Source organism: Somniosus microcephalus, chromosome 3 (genome assembly GCF_052327205.1).
Source record: "Somniosus microcephalus isolate GS21.2 chromosome 3, FLI_Smic_1.0, whole genome shotgun sequence".
Lineage (NCBI taxonomy): Eukaryota > Metazoa > Chordata > Chondrichthyes > Squaliformes > Somniosidae > Somniosus > Somniosus microcephalus.
In genome coordinates, this window is record NC_140989.1 from 339488381 (window position 1) to 339511387 (window position 23007).

Here is a 23007-nt window from a genome sequence, read left to right on the forward strand (position 1 = left end):
GCACCTATTTCCCTTAGCAGAGAGATCAATAACCAGGGGGCATAGATTTAAAGTAATTGGTAGAAGGATTAAAAGGGAGTTGAGGAGAAATTTGATTCGCTCAGAGGGTGGTGGGATCTGGAACTCACTGCCTGAAAGGGTGGTAGAGGCAGGAATCCTCAGTGCATTTAAAAAGTATTTGGATATGCGCTTGAAGTGCTGTAACCGACAGGGCTACGGACCCTGAGCTGGAAAGTGGGATTAGGCTGGATCGCTCTTTGTCGGTTGGCACAGACACAAATGGTCAAGTGGCCTCCTTCTGTGCTGTAAATTTCTATAATTGACAATTCTACAGATAATAGTTCCTTGGTCCTAGCAGCAAAAGGACCCAGAGTGTTCAATGGTGTATTTTGTTATCGCTGTTCATATTTATTTCTATGACCATCACTCCCATTCCTAATCAAATATTTGTACAGTTTTTTGGGGGAGTTACACTGTAATTTGCTTGCAATCCACTGCACAGAGAATCAGAGCACAGAAACAGGCCATTTGTTTCATCAAGTCTGTGGCAGAGTTTTTCAATGCACAAACCACCTGCTTTAATCCCAATCTCCTGCTTGCTCCCCATTCCCTTTAATAGTCCTCTATTCAAACGACTTTCTATTTCCCTTTTAAAATAATTTATGGACTTCAACTATCCTCTATGTAAAGATTTAAAAAAAAATTCTTCTTGTGATTATCTTAAACCTCTGTAATCTCCTCCAGCCCCACAACCAATGTCCCCTTTAAGCCGTGCGGCCGCGCAGCACTTTGGAGGCGCAGCTGGCTCGCCGGCTTTTAAATGGAAAAACCGCGCACACGGGGAATTTTGAATTTTGAATTGCGTGGCCCAAACAAAATTAGAGGGAACATTGCCCACCCTCAGAGATATCTGCACTCCTCTAACTCTGGCCTCTTGAGCATCTCCGATTTTAATCATCCCACCATTGGCGGCCGTGCCGTCAGCTGCCAAGGCCCTAAGCTCTGGAATTCCCTCCATAAACCTCTCTGTCTTTCTCTCCTCCTCCTTAAAAACTACCTCTTTGACCAAGCTTTTGGTCATCTGCCTTAATATCTCCTTATGTGGCTTGGTGTCAAATTTTGTTTTATTACGCTCCTGTGAAGTGCCTTGGGACGTCTTCCTACATTAAAGGTGCTATATAAATACAAGTGGTTGTTGTTGTTATGCCCATTCATTACCATCTTGATGACCAGTGGAAACAATCTACAACTTGTTTACCTTTATCATAACTCTTCATAATCTTGAAGCCATCTGTCAGTTACCCCCTAACCGTCTCAGCCCCAGTGGACAAATCCCGAACTTCTTAAGTTTCTCTTTATTACAGAAGAGAGCAACCAGAATGATTGAGGGATGGGGGAGCGGGGGGTTGATTATGAAGAGTGATTATGTAAATTGGGCATGTTCTCACTGGAAAAAGAGATGATTGAGACGCTATACGATTTCTGCCTTTAGGATTCTAAAGGGACTAGATAATGTTGACCATGACAAGCAGTTTCACCTTGTCCAGAACTGTAGAACCAGAGGTCAAGGCCTGCACTTGGAAGTTAATTCAAAACTATTCTGCGGAAACATTTATTTCAGTGGGTGAGTGGTAAATCTAGGGAAATGGTGGAAACATATTATTTGTTAATTCAAAAGCAAATTAGATAGATTTATTTCAGGAAATAATATTTTGCGATACAGTATATGAGTAATTTGAGACATGATGGGCTGGATTTTTCCAACCTTGGCGGGTGCGTGGTGGGTGGGGACCTCGCATCTGTCTCGATCCTGGCTTCCAACAAGATTTTCCGTTGATGGGGCTTGTTAAGCCTGCCTTGTGAGGTTCCCGGCCAATTAATAGGAAGTGGGTCTGATGATGTCATTTGATGACGCGTCATCAGCCGGTTTCCTTAAAGGAACCATGTCCACATTCATCTTGACAGCTGTGCTGTCAGTGTTCTACAGCATTGAGGTGCTGCAAACACAGACAAGCACGGCACAAAGGTGCACGGCTGCACCCAGGCTCTCCCATGACTCCCTCCATATGCTTATAGGGAGGTTCTCCTCCCTTCCCATGGGAGGAAAATACCTCCCCAGGACACCAATGCAGCCTGGTTGCACATTGCACAGGAGGGCACAAGCAGGGATGTCATCAGGAGGACCAGGCTGCAGTGGTGCAAACCTTTCAATGATCTCAGTAGATCACGAAACGTTACTGCAAAGCCACACTCAACCTCATCCTGCTGTGCTACTCATCACAGCCCCATCACCCTGCCTTCCCTACCCTACACCTGCACATCCTTACTCACACCAATTTACCTTACACCTCCACCCATCCCTCTCTATCTACGTTATCACTTCCCCATCTCACTAGCCACCTCTCACACTCACCCTCACCCTAGTCCAATCATTCAAACTAACAACACACAAGGGTAGGCACTTGTGTGCTTTAGCCAGTGTTCATGTCAAGTTTCTGTTAATGTGTTGTAAAGCATTGAAATCTTTATTTTCAACACTTGGCCTTCTTGGACAGATTTGTGTGCACCTTTGGAAGTGTCTTAGTGAGTTCCAGTGAATGGTGAAACATAATGTCCCCACCGCCGCCCCCCCCAATGGCGATGAGTGTGAAAGGAATGGCTTGGGCATTGTAGGGATGCTTTATGGTGCTGGTGTGGGGTGGTGCCAACCTGGTGCATCATGTGGCAGTCAGGATGCACAGTTTTAAGTGAAGTAAATCTGGACATGGTGAGGCCATCGCTGGCGTTCCAGGCAGCAATGTGCTCAGCTGCTGATGCCCTGTGTTCTGTGCAGCATCAGGTGATTGTGGAGAAGGTTGGTGTTATTGTTGGTGCTGCTGGTGTGCCTGGTGCTGCTGGTGTTGGAGCTGATTATGGTGGGATTCTGAGGACCAAGATGAGGTTTTTTCAAGGGCACCGATGCTGATGGAATAGATGACAGGTGAGGTTGAGATGACAGAAGCGATCTGTCAATGGTGAGAGAGGTTGTTCCAATGAGGTGACACTGGATAGAGAGTTTGCTGCAAACTCTTGCAACCTGCATAAAGCTCAATCTGTCTTCCAAGTGTAGTAAGCAACAGCTTCTGAGCTTGGAAAGTGAAGACCTATGAAATGGGAGCTTTCATAGAACATTTGCAGCTGTCAGGTTAGTAAATCATTCAATGTTGACACAATACCTGACCCCCTTACCTGACATAATACCTGCTCTCCGGGAACCTCGTTAAAAACATGGTAAAATGGTAAGTACATGGGAAAATGGTTCTTAACTACCTTTTAACAAGCTTTTAAGTATCTAAATTGGCTGACCCACCACTTGATGTCAGATCTGTTCAGGAATGACACACCTGACACTTGGGAAACTGACAAGGAGGCGGGTTTACAGCGGGATACCGACCCGCTGTCAATCTTTGTGATTTTGACAACGGAACCACCTCCAAACCTGCGCGCTGAGAGCTGGTAAAATTCTGGCCGACATGTGGTAAGTGTAGCATGCTTGGGAGGAACAGGTGACTTTGGACCAATGGCTCCTAAAGCTTTCCACCATTGCACACCATTCCCACATTACAACAATGACTACACTCCAAAAGTACTTCATTGGCTGTAAAGCACTTTGAGACGTCTGGTGGTCGTGAAAAGCACTATATAAATGCAAGCCTTTCTTTCTTTCATTGAGGATTTGCTCATCTCATGTCTGGGTCTGCTGTAGACTAATTGATAGAAATTGATTGACATGATTAGTTAATAATTCAACTATCATTGTATTGTAGGAACGGAGGTTCCTATCAAAAAGACTGAGTTCGACTCAGGTAATTAAATCAATGAACTTTAATGAAAACAAACGAGTTTAAACTGGAAATTGCTAGAACACATCAATAACAGGTCTACTCTCCTTGAGGGCTCCACGAGGACTGATCCTCTGGTCCGGAGACTGACGTCATGACGTCTTCACGTTCTTCCCGCCATTGGGGCATCACGTGACTAACGGCATGACGTCATCACGTTGAAACCGTGCTGTAAAGGTAACTAGGCATTGTACAGTCAAACAGTGTAATTAAAGGTACAGGCACAGACAGTACATTGCTGTTAAAGGAATTATGTACAACCGCTCTGAGTCCTTTGGTCGCACCGCCACAGTATCATGTGACTACCAGGATGGTAGAAAGTGAACTAGATGACCTTGTTTTTTCTCATCTAGCAATTCCTATCTTCCTATGTTCATAACTGTAACCCCTGATAAGATCCTAGAGAATCTGCTCTGCACCTTTGCCATTGCTTTTCTATTCTTTCTACAATGTGATGCATAAAATTGTACACAATATTGCAACTGAAGCCTAAGTAAGATGTTACACAAGTTCACAACCACCTCCTTGCTTATGTATTCTATGCCTCATTTTGATGGCCTTGTGCTGCCTACTAAATAACTCCTGAGAATGTTTTCCATAAAAAGATATTAGCCCTACCTGAAATCATTACTCCCCAAGAGCTGGAGCAATGCAACAGTGTGACAATTGTTATGGGATGTATAAGTGACAATACATCAGTGTGGCACTACACTAATGTATCATTATAGGTTCGCATAAGTATATTGGCATAATAATTATCATGCAGTCTGCACAATCTTATCAATTGAGTAACAAATGGCATAGCATTCCCTCCCTATTGCTTCAAGGCTGGATGGGGAAGAGGTAGGTTAAGGGCTTCTGTGACTCCTTTGAACCCCCTCACCAATGCTGTCTTTTGGTGCAGCTAATTATGTAATTTATTGCAGACAACCTTAATCCTTGCACTGCTAACAGTTCCAGACAATTCCAGTCGTGCTGCTCTCAACATGTTTTAAGGTTTTTGTCTTATACACCATGACATGGAACCAAATACTGTAGTACATTAATATAGTGTTGACTACATCTGTTAATAACAACATTGCCTGCGGTACCTATACAGGGAGTGTGATGCTAGTAAAATGGATGAACTTTCAGACTGTGTAAAAAAGCAATGATTGACCCTGACTGTGGAAAAAGTTCATTTTGTCAGCATAGAGTCTCAGTGCACAGGAAGGGATTTGCACAGGAAATAGTCACAGAAATAATCAACACTGAGTAACAATTTTAACCAGCACTGGAGGTAGTCTGTGGAAGGAAGTCTGAACTTGGCGGGGGTGCTTGGGTTGGGTGGGTTAGCACTACCGGAGGCTGGGACAGAGGAAATACTCATGCTGAGTGAACAGAAATATAGTCAATCCGTCAACATTTAATTTGCTACTTGTAGAAGCACAGTTTTTTTTTATTACTGAATTTTTATTACTGAAATTATTGTCTTTACATTTCTTACACAGCATGCATGTTCCAGAGGAAAAAAGCACAAATGTTTTAAATCTGAAATTAAGAACAGAAATTGCTGGAAGCACATTGCAGTCATTTAACATCCTAAAGAAAAGGATAGGTGGGACCTTCCACAACAATTTATAAAGAGTCTCTGCTGAAATATTAACCTGTCATTCTCTGCCAGATGTTGACTGACATGCTTTGTATTTCCAGCATTTTCAGTTTTTATTTGTTGCAGAGTGAGGCTAAATTTTATATACATGTTTAATTCTATAGCTTCTTAAATGAATATCAGTTTAGGGAGATCCCCATTTGACCTCTTGGTAACTGTGCTAAATGTGTTAAATGTTACTGACTCAATTGTAAAATATTAATAAATCTGTTGTCATTGTTTTTGCAGATCAATGGATTACGATCCTCTTGGAGGCTACGGCCTAGAAATTGAGTGCCCTTAGCGCCGATTTTGCGGCGCTAGAGGGCCTAGCGCTGCATTTGGCGCCGGCGCCGAAATTGCCTGGGGCCCTTATGCCGCGGTAGACCGGTAGCGCTGCGCCGGCACCGATGACGTCATCGGTGTGCGCAGCGTCCCGGTTGCCATGCCGACGGGCCCCAGCGCCAAAATTCAGTTGCGGCCGCCTCGCCCGTGACAGCCGCAACTAAGACTCTGGCAACAGAGTCTTACGAGTCTTTGCGCCGGCGCATTAAAGGCCCCGCGGCGGCCGGCCGCTTTCCCGCCGGCCGCCTGGCCGCAGCTCCCTCCCCGGACTTCCCCCCCCCCCCCCCCCCGGAACAGAAGCAAGCCCGGCACTTGTCCGAGGTGCCGGGCTCATTTTTTAAAAGATTTTCGCGGGCCGCGATCGGGTGCAGGCAGCTCCTCCTTAAGGGAAGGAGGAGGCCTGCACTTCCCGAGCCTGCCGCACCGCATCGGGTGCCGCAGCGCCGGAATTGCGGCGCAAAACGGCAGTTAGCGCCGATTTACCGCCGCAAAGACCTTTCAGTAGCGCCGGCAGCCGTTTGGGCGCGGCCCTACTGAATTTTTGGCGCGCGCAGGGGGACTTAGCGCCGGCACTAACTTCCGGCGCTAAAGCCCTGGCTAAGCCAAAACTCAATTTCTAGGCCTACATCTTTTAACAGAATAAAGTCAAAAACACAAATGTGTGTTTGGATGAATTCTCAATTTGATTGTGATTTTAATGTGATCTGATTTGAAATTTAAATACCATACGATGGCAAAAAAGAAAACTAATTTCAATACACAAAGCACGTCACGAGGATCAGTCCCGCCAAACAAAGGACCCATGTGGCCAAAGACCAGGCCAGCAAAGGTTTTAAGTTAGCGCCTCAGGGAGAAAACTAACACTCAGATCTCCAAGATGGCTGATCAGTGCAAAAACATAATGGGCTAGAAATTCCCCTGGTTTGCGCCTCCCGTTGGCGCCTCTGGGGGGCGATAACGGGGCATAACAGCTTTGCAACGAATGTCCCCTGCAGGTTAGCGGTGGCGGTAAACTTTAATGCCACGACCTCCTGCGCCCTGGAGATCGTGACATCATTCAGTGCGCAGCGCCCCAGTACTGCCCCGGATGCGAACTTGGCTTTCGCCCCCCTGCAGCATCGGCGAGCGTCAACACCGGCAGCTGCAGGAGGCGTTGTCACCGCAGATGGCCGCTTGGGGAGCGGTAGTTAAAGGGATTGCCGGTGAGGTAGGCGAAAAATGTTTCATTAAGACCCTGTGCATTTTTTTCTATTTTTCAGGTGCCGCAATTGATCAGCCCTGCACTCTGTTCGAGTGCTTGGGGCTGATCGGCGCCGATCGGAGGTGCCGTCGGCGATCAGGGGATTCATTTTCTTGCAGATCCTGCAGCAATGGCCCTTCCCTTTAAGGGAGGGAAGGAGCCTCTGATCCCGGCAGCGCTGCACGGGACATTGTGCAGTGCTCTGCCGCTACTGCCGCTCTTGCCTGTTTTAGCACTCCAAGGGATGTGGTAGCGCTTGATTTAGTGCTCCACTGCCCTCCTGAAACGCTAAACCGGAAGTTCGCATCCGTTAGAATTGGGTAGCGCCTGGCGATGCTTTTGCGGGTTACACCCAGTTTCTTCCCCTTTCTCATTTCATTAGTACAGGTAGACTACCTTTTATCCGAACTTCCGAAAACCGAAACCCTCTAAAGACCGAAGGTTTTTTCGTTCCGCGTAAGTCGTGCGCACGACATGACCAGAGTGGCGCACGACTTACGCTGAGCAGAGGGTCAGCGTAAGTCGTGCGCACGACCCTGACCCCCGCCGCCGACCCCCTGCCGACCCCCCCGCTGACCCCGACACCCGCCGACCCCGACTCCCGCCGGCCCCCCCGCCGACCCCCCCGCGGACCCCCCCCCGTGGACCCCCGCCGACCCCGACTCCCGCCGACCCCCCGCCGACCCCCGCCGACCCCCACCGACGACCCCACCACCTGACCCCCCGCCGACCCCCCCGCGGACCCCCGCCGACCCACCCCCGACAAATTTCCCAGTCTTATAAAATACCTTCCGAAATCCAAAATTTTCCGAAAACCGAAACACGGCTGGTCCCGAGGTTTTCGGATAAAGGATAGTCTACCTGTATTATGTCCATGTGTAATTGAGACACGGACTGCAGGAGTTGGTTATAACAGGTCTTTACTGAGTGGAGACAAACTGGAACTACTATGCAAAAGTTACTACACAGGCTTATATACGGGGTGGTCACTACTGGTACTGCAGTATACAGGGGCTGCAGAATATAGTTCCTTCTGCAAAGTACATACACTACAATTCCTCCCCTTTTAGCTAAACAGTACATAACATTCGATTAATAATTAAATAACATATTTACAATTACAGTTGCTAGATACATTAGCTGAAGTTAGGCAATTATAAGTTCAGTCTTTGAGGAGGCTTCCTGATTCTGTCTGGATAACGCCTCTTTGGGGTATCAGGCTCTTCTGGCAAAGTTGATTCGGGACCAACGTCATTGTTTGGTTCGTCTGCTTCCAATATCACCGATTCTGAGGTAGATGCAATTGGTACTTTGGTTTCATCACCAGGTGTATCGGATCGTGGTGTGGAATTGACGTTTTCCAGTGACTCTAGAATCTGGTCAGCATGGCGTCTTACAATGCTCTCTCCAACGTCCACGGTATACATTAGAGGTCCTTGCTGTGTACAGATCGTTCCTGGCTGCCATTTCTCTGTGCGGTAGTCCTGGGCCAAAACTGGGTGACCTATCTTAAAACTCCTGGTCGGCCTTTCATTCATATTCTGAAACTGCCTGTTCTCCACATCTCTTCTGATGTTTGGCTTAACCAAATCCAAGCAGCATCATAATCTTCGATTGAAGAACATCATGGCTGGAGTTTGGTTGGTAACCGCGTGTGTCGCATTCCGGTAGGCAAACAAGAAGTTATCCACCTTGTGTTGCAGGGGTATGTCTTCATTACACATTGCCTTGATAGCCTTCTTGAATGTTTGAACGAACCTCTCAGCCAATCCATTGGTGGCTGGATGATATGGGGCGGATGTGTAATGCTTAACACCATTGTTCTTTAAGAACCTCCGGAACTCTTCACACACAAACTGTGGTCCATTGTCGGAGCAAATCTGTTCAGGCAGCCCATTTCTGGCGAATATGGTTCATAAGACTGTGATAGTTTTTTCTGTGGTGGTTGAGGACATTTTTATTACCTCTGGCCACTTTGAATGTGCATGCACCGCAATTAAAAACATCGAGTCCATAAATGGACCAGCAAAATCAATGTGCACCCTTTGCCATGGAGATGAGGGCCACTCCCATGGATGTAGAGGGGCTTGTGGTGGGGCGTTTTGGACCTTCTGGCATCCTGTACAGCTCTTGGTCATCTCTTCGATTTCTCTATCGATTCCCGGCCACCGCACAAACACTCTGGCCAAGTTCTTCATTTTTACCCTCCCAGATGACCCTCATGAAGCTCATTGAGCACTCTATCCTAAAATTTGGGTGGAATTACTACTCTGGATCCACACATCAAGGTTCCTCTGCACACTGACAGCTGTTCTCTTCTCGGCGAGAATGCTGGCAACAGTGGTTCGCCATGTGCTGGCCATCCCTTCACCGTTAAATCATAGACCCAGGAGAGTGTCGGGTCATTTCGTGTTTCCTTTTCTATGTTTGCATTCGTCACAGGGAGACATTCGACTATGGTCGAGTGAACTATCTCCACTGGATCCACTGCAGGTGCTTCTTCCACCGTCGGCAATGGTAGGCGCGACAATCCATCAGCATTCCCATGCTGTTTAGTTCCTTTGTACTCGATGTCATATTGGTGTGCCCCTAGGAAAAGGGACCACCTCTGTAGCCGTTGTGCTGTCATTATCGGGACGCCCTTCTGAGGGTTGAAAATGGAGACAAGAGGTTGATGATCAGTTAGTAGAGTAAATTTCTGACCGTGCAGGTAGTGATTGAACTTCTTCACCCCCCACACCAGGCTGAGGGCCTCTCTGTCAATCTGGGCGTAGTTACGCTCGGCTGAAGTTAACGAGCGTGACGCAAAAGCTATCGGCCTCTCTGAACCATCAAGGAATTTATGTGACAGTACCGCTCCAATGCCGTAGGGAGATGCATCACACGCCAGTCTTATCGGTAGTGATGGGTTGTAGTGAGCCAATACTTCTCTTGAAGTGATTAGGTCTTTACTCTTCTGAAAGGCCCGCTTACATTCATCGCTCCATTTCCATGCTACTCCAGTTTGTAGTAGGGCGTTCAGTGGGTGCAGAATTGTGGACAAATTCGGCAAAAACTTATGGTAGTAATTCACCAATCCGAGGAATGACCTCAGTTGCGACACATTTTCAGGCGCTGGAGCCTTAACTACTGCTTCAATTTTGTCAGGGGACTTATGTAACCCCTCTTCATCAATCACGTGGCCACAATACGATATCTGTTTCTTAAAAAACTCGCACTTGGGGCGATTGGCTCGTAGCCCATGTTCTCTTAGTCTAGTGAGCACCTGCTCTAGGTTGGCAAGGTGTTCACTGTCATCTTCACCTGTCACTAGGATGTCGTCCAAGTAACACTGAGTCCCCGGAATCCCTTGCAGGACTTGTTCCATCGCTCTTTGCCATATCGCCGGAGCTGATGCTACTTCGAATACCAGTCGATTATACTGGTAAAGACCTTTGTGAGTGTTTATCGTGAGATACTTCCTAGAGGATTCTTCAACCCCCATCTGCAAATATGCTTGTGCCAGGTCAATTTTTGTAAAACGCTTCCCTCCAGATAGTGAGGCGAAAATATCTTCTATCCTCGGGAGAGGATATTGTACTGTGTGAAAGACTGGGTTCACCATCACCTTGAAGTCCCCACAGATGCGAACCTTCCTTGGCTCCTCAGACTTATTGTTTAACGTTTTCTTCATGACAGGAACGATGGGTGTCGCCCACTCGCTCCAGTCTACCTTAGATAACACGCCTGCATTCTCCAGCTCTGCCTCGACGGCTGGGCCAATTGCTTTGAAAAACTTGGGAATTGCATTCTCTTCTATTTTATCGAGGCGGTTACGCCTTTAAGAGTTCCCAGTTCTTGTTGAAATACCTCTTTGGCGTTAGTTAAGATTTTTGACAATCGTCCAGGTGTGACGTCGTCATCCTTTTCACCAGCCACCGTCAGTGCCTGAATGGAGTGCCAGTCTAAACTTATCTTTCTGATCCATTCACGTCCCAATAATGGTGGTCCAGCATCTTGGAGTATGTACAGATACAATTTCTGTATTTCCTTGCCGTTGTATTTGACAGGGACCCTTATTTTCCCTCTGGGGTATACTTTTGGCCCCGTATACGTCTTCAAGATAATGGATGTCTCTTTCAAGGGTATGTGTGAGAATAGCCGCTCGTAGTCTCGTCGATTCATGACGGTCAGGGCTGATCCTGTATCCAATTCCATTTTGACTTGGGACCCTGCTATCGTGAGGGTGACCCAAATGGTTCGGTGATCCTCTTTTGCGATTATGTTGTGAAGTTTGAGACAGCTTAGTCTCTTGTTCCCGGATTCACTATCGCTCATCTGGTCTTCGGAACTACTGTCCATCATCTTTTGTACTTTCCTGTACTGTTCCTTAGTAGCCTTTTTGTTGTCATTAGTCTTCTTCCCAGACCTGCAAACTCGTGCAATGTGTCCCATCTTTCCGCATTGCCTGCATATTTTGTCCTTGGACCAGCAGTCCTTCTGGTCATGGGTTGTTCTGCCGCAGCGATAACATTTTTCAAATCCCCGTGTCATTTTGTGGGTGCCATATTCCTGTGGCTTTTGCTGTATTTCCGCAGCTCCCCTTGCTGCTGCTTCGTACGATACTGCCACGCTGAAAGCCTCATCTAGCGTCAGCTCTTTCACTGAGAGTAACCTCTTCTGGGTTCCTTCACTCAGGAGTCCACAGACAAATTTGTCCCGTAGGGTATCTGCCAGTCCTGCTCCGAACTGGCAGTGCTTTGATAGCTTGCGTAGTTCCGTAAGGTAATCAGCATTGCTCTCATCTTTATGCTGATTTCTCCTGTGGAATTTAAATCTTTCTGCTATCAGCAGCGGTGTAGGATTTAGGTGTTCCTGTAGGATATCAACAATTTCATTAAAACTCTTCGCCATCGGTTTGGCTGGAGTAATCAGGTTCCGCAATAGGCCGTACGTTCTTGCGCCCATTAAGTCTAGTAGTACCGATGCCTTTTTCTCATCGGCTACTTCGTTTGCCTCGCAATATACTTCGACTCTTTCCACATACGTGGTCCAGTCTTCTATTGCATTATCGAAGGCAGTGATATTGCCAGTCTTCGGCATCTTGGAAATCTAAGATGACGCCTCCCGCGCTTTGCCTTCTTCCCCGATTTAACAAAATGGCGCCTCCGCGCTTTCCGTCTTCCCTGCTGCTGCTAGCGTTGTTGCTGGCGTTTTATGCCTTGATGGCGATGCCCTATGGTCTTCGTGCACTCCCCCCCGCGCTGCTGCTAACGCCGCTCTCCGTGGTTCCCATGGCAAACTGCAGCTCCTCGCGGCTTTCTGCGCTTCTAATTTCTTTATTTCCCCGTCGTCGGAGCAACCCTGCGGAACACTTTCCTCCCTCTTCTCGGGTCTGTACGCTGCCCGGCTTCGTAGCACCGGCCGCGCCCTGTGTGCTCCACCCTCTCTCTCTCTCTCCTCTTCCCGACAACGCTGCTCGGCCCCGTTGAAAAGCCACCCGATCGAGCTCTAGCCTGCCGCAGCCCAGGAAGGATCAGTGTATTACCTGCCACCAGCCCGATTAGCTGGAACACCATCGACAGGATAACCAAGCCCCGCTCTCGACAGCCTCTCCTGCAAATCTTCAACTCCGATGAATCAGAGGTGGTTGCCCACGGTCGACGCCCGTTTCTTCTGTTTGTTTTATTTATTTTTTCTTTCTTCCTTCTGGCCTTGACCTCTGACAACTTCGCTTCAGGGATGGACCCCCATGAGGTGGTGCAGACTGTAGGTAAGTTCGGATCTGCTCGTCGCCAGTATTATGTCCGTGTGTAATTGAGACACGGACTGCAGGAGTTGGTTATAACAGATCTTTACTGAGTGGAGACAAACTGGAACTACTATGCAAAAGTTACTATACAGGCTTATATACAGGGGTGGTCACTACTGGTACTGCAGTATACAGGGGCTGCAGAATATAGTTCCTTCTGCAAAGTACATACACTACAATTAGTCCCCCAGATTGTAAAATTAACTGGAAAGATACTGTCTCACATGCAATGTTTTGCAAAATTGTGACAATCATCCTCCAAAACAATCATCTCCCTCATTGACGCGCTGCACAACTTATGCAGGTCTGCTATTTCTCCACTATACTGCATCAGGATGTCTCAGTCAGACTTCCTCCAGTGAGGGTTTCTCCCAAAGCTCCACATGCGCTTCAGTATATAACGTGCAAATAAAAGAACCCTGTTAGAGAAGTTTGTCTTTTATAATCTGAACAGTTACTTGCCTCAAAAATCGCTGTTTTACAATTTAATATAACATTTTGATACATTGGTTTACAGAGCAGTGATCTAGTGCTTTAAAAATGTCACTTCAGAGAAGTGTTTGAAAATAAAAACACTCTGTAAAATAATTTATTGCCAACATTCAGTGATTTAAGATAGTTATATAATGAATACTACTTCACTTAACTTTTGATCAATTTACGAAACAGATTTTTGTTTTGCTTAAATTCAGGGGGTATTAAGTGTTTTGATTTTCCAGCACAAGTCTGGCCACTTCTAATGGATAATGGCCCAGAAATTCGGGTCCCCACGAGTGAGTACGCACGGGGTACTCATGCGTAGGCCCAACGAAAGTGCCGGTTTCATACATGCACTGCGCATGCGCGGGAAACCGGCACTTCCGTTCCCCTGAAAGAAGGGGTTGACAGGTGGAACATGTGCGCCGGAGAGGCAGCGCGTGCGCATCGAACTTACGTTTTTTTTGCAGGGTTCTCCGGGAGGGTAAGTCTCCAGCAGTTACACATTTAAAAAGCAGGCGCAAGGCCTGCTTTTAACAAGGTAAGTGGTGAATTAATTAAAATTAAAACATTTTTTCCACAGGTTTATTATTTTTAAATACTTTAAAGAAAGGTAAGTTTATTTTTAGCCCCGTTAGAAAATGTAATTAATTTTTTCAAAAATTAAATTATTGTTTAAAATAGCTATTTCATGTAATTTATAGTTTATTCTAAAAATGTGATTTAAAAAGAAAAATTATTTGAGGTTTTAGTGATGTTTTGGGGCTTATAGTATTTATAGGTTTGACAGCTCGTCCTGTCAAACTTATGAATGAAGCATTCCCTGCTACCATTGGCTCTCCATGGCCCACGTGATCCCAGGGGACGCATCGAACTAACTGCGCCCTTGGGATACGCAAGCACTGCGCGCCGGCAGTTGGAGGAGGCCCAGGATCGGAATCCCACGTGGGCCCACAGCTCAACGGCCGGTGCGGTAGGTAAGTGCAGGTCGGGTCTTGCACCCGCGGGAAGCCCCCGACCCGAATTTCTGGGCCATTTTGTGTTCCAAAATGTATTACCACCCTTCCTTTTCTGTGTGGTCCTCTCTGTCTCTAGCTTAACAAGATACAGGAGTCAGTTCAGTGTGGTTAGAAACAACTTCTAGTGCCACTAAATTGATTCAATTGAATTGATCGCACTACAAACATCAAACATAACAAGTTGATCCAACAACCTGGAGGGTAGGTTTTAATACTGAAAATTAATAACCCAAAATTCAATGACACATTCAACTAGAGTTCCTTCTTCACGAACATATCTGCAATAGGACTTCATGTTACTAAAAGACACAGGCCGTGAAACCCCGCACTTCCGCTCCATTGCTGCAACTATGGCAGAGTGGGAGTTCTGACCTCTCCACACCCCCCCCCACACCCCCGTCCCCACCTCCCGCCTTCCCGTGACCTTCCAGCCTGCCCCTGTTGAATTTTCTGGGGTGTGGCAATTTGCATATTTTTGGCAGGCACCTGCACCAGTATGAGCACTGCTGAGGCAGCCGCTAGGTGTGGGGGAAGAGGAGTCACACTTGGCGCTTGCGAAGCAGCTGGTCCTGCTGGAAAATTTGGCAAGCACTTGAAATTGGTCCCTTTACAGGAAGACCCATTTCTCTGAGGCCAAATGTATGTTTGTGAACCGTTGCAGGCTATGAATTTTCCTGGAACACTCCTGCAGGACACCACTTCCAGCCCAGGAAGGTATGTATATCTTGCAAGCATACAAATGCATTGGGGGCACGGAAGACAGCAGGACTAGCGGGAATTCTGGGAGGTGACACCATCCCACTGGTGCTGCCTCCTTTTACTACGTCAGGCTGCAAGCGGGTGGATGCAACTACTGCCTGCCCCACATTCCCACAGGAAATCCTGGTAATACCAGGACCCACCCCATTTTCTGCCCCTGACTCTTCCTCAATTGCCCCAATGACACCAGCAAGCCTCCTTAATCCCTGAGGAAATTCAGACCTCTCCTGTTTATGTACTTAAGCCTAGAAATTCATCTTGGGTGGTGGCGCGAAACGGGCGGTATCGGATCGGCCGCCCATTATACCCAGCGCCCTCCGAGTCAGGAGGTTGTGGGTTCAAACGCCACTGCAGGATTTAAGCACATAATCTAGGCTGATGCTTCAGTACAGTACCGAGGCAACTCTGCATTGTTTTTTCAGATCAGATATTACACTGAGGCCTCGTCTGTCTGCTCAGATGGGTGTAAACAATCCCACAGCACTTTTTCAAGGAGCAGGAAGCTTTCCTGGTGTCCTGGCCAATATTCATCCCTCAGAAACATCACCAACACCGATTAATTAGCCATTCATCTCACTGCCGTCTGTGGGACTTTGGTCTGTGCAAATTATCTGGTGGATTTGCATGCAAAACAACAGTGACTGCACTTCAAAAATAGTTCATTGACTGCTGATCATTCATTTTAATGCAGTGATAGAAATGTACAGAAGAGATTTATGTTATAAAATATTAGCACTCAAGAAAGTGTAATTATTATAATTACTTATTTGGATAAATAATGTAAAATGCATTATATTGTAAAACATGACATATTTCTGCAAATTTTTCTTTGTGTTGGAAAAATCTGTAGGGCTTGTGAAGCTAGCAGCACGGGGGGAGTGGGGGTGGGGGCGTTGGGTGAGGATCAGGGGCTGGGAGCAGCATGGGGTGGGTGGGGTTCTAAAGGGGTTGGGGGCCGGAGGTGCAGCACGGGGGGGTTGCTAGAGTATCAGGGGGGTTGGGGTGGGTAGGAGGCCTCGTGGAGGGATCAGAGACCTGCAGGGAGTTACGCCTGGAGGGATCGGAGGACTGTTGGGGGGGGGGTTGGTGGGAGGCTAGGAGAGGGGAATCAGAGGCCTGTGGAGGATGCCTGAGGTGGGGAATCAGAGGCCTAGGGAGGGGGGGGGTGATCGGAGGCCTTATGAGGGGGTCTCCGATTGCGGGGGTGTGGGTTAGGTAGGGACCCTAGATCCTGGAGGTTAGTGTAAAGGCACTTACCTCCTGGATCCAGCAGTCCTCATCTTGCTTTAGCTGGCGGGTTTCACAAGGTCTGCAAAACCTGATCAGCCACAGTTAAATTTGAAATGGAGGTTAAATCAGAGGCTTCCAGCCTCATTATAATATTTAAATAGACCACCTGCCTCCTGGCAGCGGATTGGCTGCCCGTCCCCCATCCCACCTCCGTGAAAACCGGATGTGGACGGGTTGGAGGCGGGTTCAGGTTGGGATTCACATTTTTAACACTCCAACCCACCTGCTTTGTTTTAGGTTAACATTCCCCCCTTTGTGCGAATAAACATAGGGACTTGTATAGAATTATCCAAAAAAAAAAAAAAATTTGATAAATTTTCTGTCTTGTGGAAATTAGATGAAGAATTTGCCAACACCTGGAAAATAGTGCTCCGGTGGGAAAGAATTCCTCTGTTTACTGTGAATATATTTGGAAGATTTCCTCAGTTTGCTATTTATAGCAAAATAGTAGAGATTTAGTTAGAACACGTTTATGATTTCACTAAAAATAGAAAACACAGGCAATAATTTTCACACATACATTTATGATGTTGCTACACGTAGTGACCAGAGAAATTCTTACTTCCAGTTGAAAAAAAAATTGCCTGCTTATTTTGACAGAGAAGATTCAGTCCCTTTGTGCTCAGCTCCCACTGCAAAACATACCAAGCTAAAGGAGGGGTTGAGCAGAGGTTGTGGAGTCTCCAGTGAGGGGGAGAAAAATTGGTGAGATATCCCTGGCATCTCCTTATGAAATCTTTAAAAAAAATACAGGATATAGGCAAATGTTCCGTTAAAATAAAGTCAAGGTAGAGCATAAAAATAACAACAGAGAATGCTGGAAAAACTCAGCAGGTCAGGCAACATCCGTGGAGAGAAATTTGAGTTGACGTTTCGGGTTGAAACCCTTCTTCAAAACTGGAAAGAAAATAAAAAGATCGAAGGCAAAGCTGCGATCGAACAAAAGAAGAAAAAGAGACAATAAAAGGTATGCGAAGCCAGATGAGATGGTAATGGGCCCGTGGAGACAAAAGGCAGCTGAGATTTCTCTCCATGGATGTTGCCTGACCTGCTGAGTTTTTCCAGCATTCTCTGTTGTTATTTTGGATTTCCAGCATCTGCAGTATTTTGCGATCCTCAAGGTAGAACATGATGTCTGCCTAACCTAGTGGCCAGCACTTTTAATAATTAATGGCTGTGAGACCTTTTCCCTTTCCATATATTCTTGTATTCTTGTTATATTTGGTTCTCACATGAAATCCAAACTGAACCTTACACACATTAGTTAGGGGTCCATCGTAATCTGCTGCCTGGGTCACAGAAGAAGACGCCTTTAATCTTTGGGGTATAGATACTGTTAAACATACAACCCACGCTGAGTAGAAAAAGTTATTTACAAAAAATCTTTTTTCACTGAATGACAAACAAGCAGACTCTGTGTAATGACCTGTAAAGGGTTAATGCCCAGGAGGTGTGGCAAATGAGTCTCCCCTATTTTTAGGGTGAGGGTGGAGTTGTAGCATAAAAAAAGAGCTAAGCACAGCTACTTTTCCAAGGGCAGTGGACATACGGTGCAATGCTGAGAGGTAATAAACTGCTCCTTCACTGATTTTCTGTGTTGTGTCACCTTTTTATGCAACTTAATGAGATATAATGAGGCTGTTAAATTCAAAGTGATTTCCTTATTTTCAGGGTGCCATTCCGGACACATGGTGCAGGGTGTAGCTAGAAAAATGTATTTTATACATCAGTTGTGCTTCTCTCCACTGGAGAGCGGGGATTACAACTCCCACAGAGGTTGTGAGATGCACCAATACTATGATTTACCTTTCAACTAACCAAATGCCGGAGGTTCCCCTCCCTGAAGCACGGTGGCATAGTGGTTAGCACTGTTGCCTCACAGCGCCAGGGACCTGGGTTCGAATCTGGCCTCGGGTGACTGTCTGTGTGAAGTTTGCACATTCTCCCCGTGTTTGCGTGGGTTTCCTCCGGGTGCTCCGGTTTCCTCCCACAGTCCAAAGATGTGCGGGTTAGGTTGATTGGCTATGATAAATTGACCCTTAGTGTTGGGGGGATTAAATACGTGGGGATAGGGTGGGATATGTGTTGGTGTAGGGGTTACAGGGATCGGGTGGGATATGTGTCAGTGCAGGCTCGATGGGCCGAAATGGCCTCTATCTGCACTGTGGGGTTTCTGTGATTTCTGTGAATAACACTCATAAGAAAGTTACTGCTGTAGCTTGTTAAACTGAAGCTTCTTAAAGTACCTGTTGATGGTTACCTGGGCTGACCAATGATCTTTTTAGGAGGAACATAGGGATATATATCCCGGCACAGACACAATGGGCCGAATGGCTTCCTTCTGTGCCGTAAGTTTCTATGATATCGGACTGAAAATGATCAATGTGGAGCATCTGGCCGTTCCCAAAGATTAAAATATACCTGATGTAAGAAAACTACTAGGCACTTGGTCTAAGCGTTAAATAAAGCATTAATCAACTGTTTTACAACATGGCGGTCTAGTTGTGTCCTTCACTAGCTCCTGTTAAGAATGTCCTGCGCAAGCTGGGCCCGTGCCCGAGTATTTATACTCTCCCTGGACAGCGCCACCCGCAGGCCGCTCAGTATTATTTCATAAGTCTTTCTTTCGTGAATGACTGATTCATGTCAATACCAACTATGTTTTATCTCTTATATCATTCAATTGGCTCACAGATGCCAGTCTCCCGGAATGTGATCGAAACAAATGCCAGTATAAGAGCATCTCAAGTCTCTCCTTATAGCTTAGGCCCCTTATCCCTGGTATCAGTTTAGTTATCCAGCGACAGATTCCATTGCTCGGAACATAAAAACAGGAATAGACCATTCAGCCTCTGGAGTCTATTTTGCCATTCATGGCTGCTCTGTACAGCAATTCCATTTACCCGCCTTTGCACCATATCCTTTGATACCCTTTACTGAACAAAAATCTTTTGATCCCAGTCTTGAAAGCTCCAAGTGACCTAGCATCCACAGCCTTTTGGGGGAAGAGAGTTCCAGATTTCTACTACCCTTTGCGAGAAAAAGTGCTTTCATTCCTGACTGGCCTGGCTCTAATTTTAAGATTAAAAAACAAAAAGATGTACGTGTAGCCAATGGTATCGCTGAGGCCAAGGCAGGTTTCAGCCAGCAAAAAAAAACATCTGATGCGCATCCAGTGGGATTGTTGGATGTGAGCGCATACTGCAAATAGTTGGGGTTCCACGTGTGTACAATTCAGGCCCTTCCCAACAGTCTGGCTCAGGGTCCCCACCCAGAGGCAGTGTTCCAGCGGCAGAGCCCCGTCTGGAGCTGACCGTGCAAATCAGGTGAACCCCCGACCTAGGACACTGAATCCTGCCCTCTCGGAACACCGCAGCTGGGAGGAGAATCCCCCCGCTCCTGTTGGCAACAGCCTTTGAGGCAGGAATCCCGGCAGGAGCCCATCATTGCCTGGCCGCCACGTCCAGCTGCAGCAGAAGAGGTGGCCGGGCAGTCGAAGGGGCAGAAACACCTGGAAAATCAGTAGACCAGCGGCAGGGACTGAGACCTACAACGTAAGGTAAGTGGGGGGCTGGAGTGGAGGTAGAGGAGACTGCTACAAACTTCTCTCCCTGGAGGGCAACTACCGCTGTTTCCCAGGGTTTATGCCACCCTCCCCATGGCGGCCAGGGGAAGCAGCAATAACACAGGTGAAGAGGAGGGAAATGCACCAGGGGCCCAGAGCCTGCCCCCTCGTCAGCATTTGCATGTGGCAGGTGGGGAAGGAAGGGCTTTAGGTGGTCCACGGGGAAAGGGAAATTCAGGTCAGGAAATTAGGCAGTGATAGATCTCACCACCCATATTTTCTTGATTCCATGATACCACATAAATTCAAGTGACGTCACAGTGGAGAATTCCAGTCTCTTTATTCATGCTGACAGCAATAGTGCAATTTCGATTGGTAGGCCTGCACCTCCTATGAACTGAAACTTAGCAAATGGATTAGCATACTGCAGGATTAACAATTATTCTTTTCTCAAGTTATACACTGGAAAGACACTCACCTGTACTTCAATAGGCAGAAAGCTACCATTCTGACAGACCATACATTTCAGGCTAAATTATAAGAATTATTTATTGTAAGATGTAAACTTACACAAAGGCTGGCTGCTTCCACATCTGTAACACTGCTCGCCTTCACCCCTGCCTCAGACCATCTGCTACTGAAAGCCTCACCCATGCCTTTGTCACCTCCAGATTCAATTATTCCAATGTTCTCCGGGCCGGCTTCCCATCCTCTAGGCTCCGTAAACATCAGCTCATCGAAAACTCTGCTGCCCATATCCAATCCTATCTCAAGTCCCATTAGCTCACTCATTCGCCATGTCCTTGCTGACCTGCATTGGCAAATGTCTTAGAGGTAATCCAAAAATCCTTTCCTAACTCAATATAAATTATTTTGATCAGCACAGGCAAATGGGAAGTAGAATGCTATCTTGAATGAGTTGCTTGCTAAGTCAGGATCCAGATAAAGCCACTGGAATTTAATCTAATTTGATACCTCTTTTAATGGCTGTTGCATTCACAGACAATAAACTCTCATTTGCCTGTATCCAGCCTTTGTATGTTCACTTTACCCACATACCTTAAGACAAAGGACAAGGGCAGCTGTGGCTCCAATTTTAAGATCCTAATGCCTTGTCATATGTAGATTTAAAAACATTTTTTTACAATAGCAAAATGTTGGAAGCCTGTTTGGCTTGATACAGTTAAACCTAGAAGCACAGACACACCTGTGAGTTTTAATTTAACTTTGGAAAAGACATTTACTTTGGACAATGAGCGTCTCGATAGGTGATTTAATTTTGGACAATGAGACTTGTGTTTTAATGGGTTTCGATGGATCTTCAATGGATAAGACATCAATACCAGTTTCGCTAGAACAATGGACTTTCTGGCCTCAATGGAAAACACTTTAACCTTGGGCAAAACACATCAGCAGTAAGACTAAATCAGATTAAATATGTACCATGGCGGGGGAGGGGGGGGGAGACAAGATAAGGAATTATCTTCCATTCCTCAGCCCTGTACATATCCTGTGGTTTGGATTACTAGGTCTTATGTTCATTAATAAATAGACATTCTTATTATGAACACAGCTAGCTTTTGCTAGTTACTTTATTGAGCACATGTGGACTGGGTACTGTATCTGTAGAGGCTTCCATCTTGACTGCTGCCTTGTGGGTAGCCTAGTGCCTCATGGGTAATGTAGTCTTAATATCATACAGCTGGGTAGTGTAGTCTTATATACAGCTCTACACAGCTCTACGCCTCCACCTAGTGTCCACTATAGAATGACATGTTATTGATCATTACATCCCCCTTTCTTTGAGGTTTAACAAAATCAATATCAATCAACTTTCAAGAAAACAATAAAGATAATATCAGTAACACTTTTGTTAGTGCTCTATAAACATAAACATTTTCAAAACAGTCAACACATTTTCAAAGCTTTACATTGTACTCAAAGATTAAGTCTATCAGGCTTTTTTACTTCACGTGTGGATCTTCTCAACACGGGTAAGTCTGATGTGTCTTCATGAGATTGTTCTGGCGGTGAATGACAAGATGCAGTTGCGGCATTGTCATCAATCTGGTCTTGAATAGTCTCTTGTGTTTTTAGGAGGGAACGGCGGTTCCTCCTGAGAATCTGTCCTTCCTCAGTTCTAACAGTGTATGACCTTGGTCCTACTTCCTCAAGAACTGTAGCTTTCCTGTTCCATGCATCTGGATCCTCAATCCTGACAACATCATCCTTTGTCAATGGTTTTAGAGTTTTGGATGACTTGTCATAGTATAATTTCTGTTTCAGCTTTAACAGTTGAAGTCTCTGTCTCAGTTCCTCACTTTGCTGTTCTTTTGCACAGCAGGGTAGCGTGGTGCGCAACTTGCGACCCATTAGTAGTTCAGCAGGTGAAGAACCACAGTCTAAAGGTGAGGCTCGGTAGCTCAGCAGGGCGAGATAAGAATCAGACTTGCTTTCTGTTACTTTCTTCAGTAGCTGCTTGAGAACTTGAACACCTTTCTCTGCCTTACCATTTGACTATACAAAGGACTGGATGTGATGTGCTGAAAGTCATAATGTGCTGCAAACTGTTGCCACTCCTTACAGTTGAAGCACGGACCATTGTCGCTAACGGCAATCCTGGGAATTCCATGTCTGGCGAAGATGGATTTCACATGCATTATGACACTGCTTGCTGTGGTGCTTGAGAGCAGCGCCATCTCAGGATAGTTAGAATAGTAGTCAATCACTATTAGATAGTCTTTACCATTTAAATGAAAAAGGTCCATACCAACCTTTTGCCATGCTGCTGTTGGTATGTCAGCTACTATCATTGGTTCCTTTGCTTGTTTGTTTTGGTGTTTCTGACATGTCTCACATTTGCCTATCATGTTCTCAATGTCCTTATTTATGCCAGGCCAATAAACAGTGTCTCTTGCTCTCCTTTTGCATTTTTCAATTCCGAGGTGTCCCTCATGAATCCTTTCGAGCATATCTTGACGTAAAGCCTGTGGAATGACTATTCTGTTCT